Source organism: Mercurialis annua, linkage group LG3 (genome assembly GCF_937616625.2).
Source record: "Mercurialis annua linkage group LG3, ddMerAnnu1.2, whole genome shotgun sequence".
Classification (NCBI taxonomy): domain Eukaryota; kingdom Viridiplantae; phylum Streptophyta; class Magnoliopsida; order Malpighiales; family Euphorbiaceae; genus Mercurialis; species Mercurialis annua.
The window spans coordinates 34,498,264-34,504,673 of NC_065572.1; positions in this window are offsets into that span (position 1 = coordinate 34,498,264).

Genomic DNA, 6,410 nt, shown 5'->3' on the forward strand with positions numbered 1-6,410 from the left:
CTTTGTAAACGTTTGGCTTAAATCGCTAAAAAAGTGAAACTTTTGGATTTATTTCGTAATATTTGTAAACGTTTGGCTTAAATTGCTAAAAAGGTGGAACTCTTGGATTTGTTTCGTAACGTTTGTAAACGTGTGGCTTAAATTGCTAAAAAAGTGAAACATTTGGATTTGTTTCGTAACGTTTCTAAACGTTTGGCATATATCGCTAAAAAGGCGAAACGTTTGGATTTGTTTTGTAATGTTTATAAAGATTTGGATTAAATCTCTAAAAAGGTGAAACATTTGGATTTTTTTCGTAACGTTTGTAAACGTTTGGCTTTAATCTCTAAAAAGGGGAAATATTTGGATTTGTTTCGTAACGTTTCTAAACGTTTGGCATATATCGCCAAAAAGGCAAAATGTTTGGATTTGTTTCGTAACGTTTTAAACGTTTGCTTAAATCGCTAAAATGGGAAAATGTCTGGATTTGTTTCGTAACGTTAGTATTTGTTTGGCTTAAATTACTAAAACGGTGAAACGTTTGGTTTTATTTCGCAACGTTTGTATACGTTTGCCTTAAATCGCTGAAAAGATGAAACGTTTGGATTTGTTTCGTAACGTTTCTAAACATTTGGCTTAAATTGCTAAAAAGGTGAACGCTTGGATTTGTTTCGTAATGTTTGTAAACGTTTGGCTTAAATTGCTAAAAAGGTGAAACTGTTGGATTTGTTTTGGAACGTTTGTAAACGTTTGGCTCAAATTACTAAAAAGGTGGAATGCTTGGATTTGTTTCGTAACATTTGTAAACGTTTGGCTTTATTTGCTAAAAAGGTAAAACGTTTGGATTTGTTTCTTAACTTTTGTAAACGTTGGGCATAAATTGCTAAAAAGGTGAAACATATGGATTTGTTTCGTAACGTTTTAAAAGTTTGGCTTAAGTCGCTATAATGGGGAAACATTTGGATTTGTTTCGTAATGTTTGTAAACGTTTGGCTTAATTTGCTAAAAAGGTGAAACATTTGGTTTTATTTCGTATCGTTTGTAAACGTTCGGCTTAAATTGCTAAAAAGATGAAACGTTTGGATTTGTTTCGTAACATTTGTAAACGTTTGACCTAAATTGCTAAAAAGGTGAAACTCTTGGATTTGTTTCGTAATGTTTGTAAAAGTTTGGCTTAAATTACTTAAAAGTTGAAACGCTTGGATTTGTTTCGGAACGTGTATAAACGTTTAGCTTAAATTGCTAAAAAGGTATAACGCTTGGATTTGTTTCGTAAAGTTTGGCTTAAATTGCTAAAAAGGTGAAAGGATTGGTTTTGTTTTCGTAACGTTTGTAAAGGTTTGTCTTAAATCACTAAAAATGTGAAATATTTGGGTTTGTTTCCTAACGTTTTAAACATTTTGTTTTGTTTCGTAACGTTTGTAAACGTTTGGCCTAAATTGCTAAAAAGGCGAAACGTTTGGATTTGTTTCGTCAAATTTTGTTAAATCGCTAAAAAGGTCAAACGTTTGTATTTGTTTTGTAACGTTTGTAAATGTTTGGCTTAAATCGCTAAGAAGGTGAAACGTTTGGATTTGTTTTGTAACATTTGTAAGCGTTTGGCATAAATCGCTAAAAAGGTGAAACATTTGATTTATTTCATAACGTTTGTAAACGTTTGGCTTAAATCACTAAAAAGATGAAACACTTGGATTTGTTTCGTAACGTTTGTAAACGTTTGGCTTAAATTGCTAAAAAGGTGAAACGCTTGGATTTGTTTCATAACATTTGTAAATGTTTGGCTTAAATTGCAAAAAAGGTGAAACGCTTGGATTTGTTTCGTAACGTTTGTAAACGTTTGGCTTAAATTGCTACAAAGGGGAAACACTTTGATTTGTTTCGTCATGTTTGTAAACGTTTGGCTTAAATGGCTAAAAGGTGAAACGCTTGGTTTTGTTTCGTTTCCTTTGGAAAAGTTTGGCTTAAATCGCCAAAGAGGTGAAACGCGTGGTTTTTGTTTCGTAACCTTCGTAAACGTTTGGCGGAAATTGCTGAAAATGTGAAACGTTTGGATTTGTTTGTAACGTTTGTAAACGTTTGGCTTCAATCGCTAAAAAAGTAAAACGTTTGGATTTGTTTCGTAAAGTTTGTAAACGTTTGGCATAAATCACCAAAAAGGTGAAATGTATGGATTTGTTTCGTAACATTTTAAACGTTTGGCTTAAATCGCTAAAATGGGGAAACGTTTGGATTTGTTTCGTAACGTTTGTAAACGTTTCGCTTAAATTGCTAAAAAGGTGAAACGTTTGGTTTTATTTCGTATCGTTTGTAAATGTTCGGCTTAAATCGCTAAAAAGAATAAACGTTTGGATTTGTTTCGTAACGTTTGTAAACGTTTGATTAAATTGCAAAAAAGGTGAAACACTTGGATTTGTTTCGTAACGTTTGTAAACGTTTAGCTTAAATTACTAAAAACTTGAAATGCTTGGATTTTTTTCGGAACATCTGTAACGTTTAGCTTAAATTGGTAAAAAGGTGGAACGCTTGGATTTGTTTCGTAACGTTTCTAAACGTTTGACTTAAATTGCTAAAAAGGTGAAACTATTGGTTTTGTTTCGTAACGTTTGTAAAGGTTTGCTTAAATCGCTAAAAATGTGAAACGTTTGGATTTGTTTCCAGACGTTTTAAGCGTTTGGCTTTGTTTCGTAAAGTTTGTAAACGTTTGGCTTAAATCGCTAAAAATGTGAAACATTTGGATTTGTATCGAAACGTTTGTAAACGTTTGGCTTAAATTGCTAAAAAGGCGAAACGTTAGGATTTGTTTCGTAACATTTTGTTTAATCGCTAAAAAGGTGAAACGTTTGGATTTGTTTTGTTACGTTTGTAAATGTTTGGCTTAATTCGCTAAGAAGGTGAAACGTTTGGATTTGTTTTGTAACGTTTGTTAATGTTTGGCTTAAATCGCTAAAAAGGGGAAACGTTTTTATTTGTTTCGTAACGTTTGTAAATGTTTGGCTTAAATCGCTAAAAAGGCGGAACGTTTGGATTTGTTTCGTAGCGTTTGTAAACGTTTGGCTTAAATTGCTAAAGAGGTGAAACGCTTGGTTTTTGTTTCGTAACGTTCGTAAACGTTTGGCTTAAACTGCAAAAAATGTGAAACGTTTGGATTTGTTTCGTAACGTTTGTATACGTTTTGCTTCAATCGGTAAAAAGGTGAAATGTTTGGATTTGTTTCGTAACATTTGTAAACGTTTGGCATAAATCGCTAAAAAGGTGAAATGTATGGATTTGTTTCGTAACGTTTTACACATTTGGCTTAAATTGCGAAAATCGGGAAACGTTTGGATTTGTTTCGTAACGTTTGTAAACGTTTGGCTTAAATTGCTAAAAAGGTGAAACTTTTGGTTTTATTTCGTATCGTTTGTAAACGTTCGGCTTGAATAGCTAAAATGATGAAACGTTTGGATTTGTTTCGTAACGTTTGTAAACGTTGACTTAAATTGCTTAAAAGGTGAAACTGTTGGATTTGTTTCGTGACTTTTGTAAACGTTTGGCTTAAATTACTAAATAGTTAAAACTCTTGGATTTGTTTCGCAACGTTTGTAAACGTTTAGCTTAAATTGCTAAAAAGGTGGAACGCTTAGATTTGTTTCGTAACGTTTGTAAAGGTTTGACTTAAATCGCTAAAAATGTGAAACGTTTGGATTTGTTTCCAAACGTTTTAAACGTTTCGTTTTGTTTCGAAAAGTTTGTAAACGTTTAACTTAAATCTCTAAAAAGGTGAAACATTTGTAAACGTTTGGCTTAAATTGCTAAAAAGGCAAAACGTTTTGATTTGTTTCGTATCATTTTGCTAAATCGCAAAAAGGTGAAACATTTAGCTTTATTTTGTAACGTTTGTAAATGTTTGGCTTAAATCGCTAAGAATGTGAAACGTTTGGATTTGTTTTGTAACGTTTGTAAACGTTTGGCTTAAATCGCTAATAAGGCAAAACGTTTTTATTTGTTTCGTAACGTTTGTAAACATTTGGCATAAATCGCTAAAACGGTGAAATGTTTGGATTTGTTTCGTAACGTTTGTTTACGTTTGGCTTAAATTGCTAAAAAGGGGAAACGCTTGGATTTGTTTCGGAACGTTTGTAAACGTTTGGCTTAAATTGCTAAAAAGTTTGAACTCTTGGATTTGTTTCGTTACCTTTGTAAACGTTTGGCTTAAATTGCTAAAAAGGTGAAATATTTTGATTTGTTTCATAACCTTTGTTAATGTTTGGCTTAAATCGCTAAAAAAGTGAAACGTTTGGATTTGTTTCGTAATGTTTGTAAACGTTTGGCCTAAATCTCTATAAAGGTTAAACATTTGGATTTGTTTCGTAACGTTTGTAAACGTTTGACTTAAATCGCTAAAAAGGTGAAACGTTTGGATTTGTTTCGTAATGTTTGTAAACGTTTGGCTTAAATCTCTAAAAAGGTGAAACTTTTGGATTTGTTTGGTACCGTTTGTAAACGTTTGGCTTAAATCGCTAAAAACGTGAAACGTTTTTATTTGTCTCGTAACGTTTTTTAACATTTGGCATAAATCGCTAAAAAGGTGAAACGTTTGGATTTGTTTTGTAACGTTTGTAAACGTTTGGCTTAAATTGCTAAAAAGGTGAAACGCTTAAATTTGTTTCGTAACATTTGTAAACGTTTGGCTTAAATAGCTAAAAAGGTTGAACTCTTGGATTTGTTTCGTAACGTTTGTAAACGTTTGGCTTAAATTGCTAAAAAGGTGAAACATTTGGATTTGTTTCGTAACCTTTGTAAACGTTTGGCTTAAATCGCTAAAAAGGTGAAACGTTTGGATTTGTTTCGTAATGTTTGTAAACGTTTGGATTAAATCTCTAAAAAGGAGAAACGTTTGGATTTGTTTCGTAACGTTTGTAAACGTTTGGCTTTAATCTCTAAAAAGGGGAAACGTTTGGATTTGTTTCGTAACGTTTTAAACGTTTGGCTTAAATCGCTAAAATGGGGAAACGTTTGGATTTGTTTCGTAACGTTAGTATTTGTTTGGCTTAAATTACTAAACGGTGAAACGTTTGGTTTTATTTCGTAACGTTTGTATATGTTTGGCTTAAATCGCTAAAAAGATGAAACGTTTGGATTTGTTTCGTAACGTTTCTAAACATTTGGCTTAAATTGCTAAAAAGGTGAACGCTTGGATTTGTTTTGTAACCTTTGTAAACATTTGGCTTAAATTGCAAAAATGGTGAAACTCTTGGATTTGTTTCGCAACGTTTGTAAACGTTTAGCTTAAATTGCTAAAAAGGTGGAACGCTTAGATTTGTTTCGTAACGTTTGTAAAGGTTTGACTTAAATCGCTAAAAATGTGAAACGTTTGGATTTGTTTCCAAACGTTTTAAACGTTTCGTTTTGTTTCGAAAAGTTTGTAAACGTTTAACTTAAATCTCTAAAAAGGTGAAACATTTGTAAACGTTTGGCTTAAATTGCTAAAAAGGCAAAACGTTTGGATTTGTTTCGTATCATTTTGCTAAATTGCAAAAAGGTGAAACATTTAGCTTTATTTTGTAACGTTTGTAAATGTTTGGCTTAAATCGCTAAGAATGTGAAACGTTTGGATTTGTTTTGTAACGTTTGTAAACGTTTGGCTTAAATCGCTAATAAGGCAAAACGTTTTTATTTGTTTCGTAACGTTTGTAAACATTTGGCATAAATCGCTAAAACGGTGAAATGTTTGGATTTGTTTCGTAACGTTTGTTTACGTTTGGCTTAAATTGCTAAAAAGGGGAAACGCTTGGATTTGTTTCGGAACATTTGTAAACGTTTGGCTTAAATTGCTAAAAAGTTTGAACTCTTGGATTTGTTTCGTTACCTTTGTAAACGTTTGGCTTAAATTGCTAAAAAGGTGAAATATTTTGATTTGTTTCATAACCTTTGTTAATGTTTGGCTTAAATCACTAAAAAAGTGAAACGTTTGGATTTGTTTCGTAATGTTTGTAAACGTTTGGCCTAAATCTCTATAAAGGTTAAACGTTTGGATTTGTTTCGTAACGTTTGTAAACGTTTGACTTAAATCGCTAAAAAGGTGAAACGTTTGGATTTGTTTCGTAATGTTTGTAAACGTTTGGCTTAAATCTCTAAAAAGGTGAAACTTTTGGATTTGTTTGGTACCGTTTGTAAACGTTTGGCTTAAATCGCTAAAAACGTGAAACGTTTTTATTTGTCTCGTAACGTTTTTTAACATTTGGCATAAATCGCTAAAAAGGTGAAACGTTTGGATTTGTTTTGTAACGTTTGTAAACGTTTGGCTTAAATTGCTAAAAAGGTGAAACGCTTAAATTTGTTTCGTAACATTTGTAAACGTTTGGCTTAAATAGCTAAAAAGGTTGAACTCTTGGATTTGTTTCATAACGTTTGTAAACGTTTGGCTTAAATTGCTAAAAAGGTTAAACATT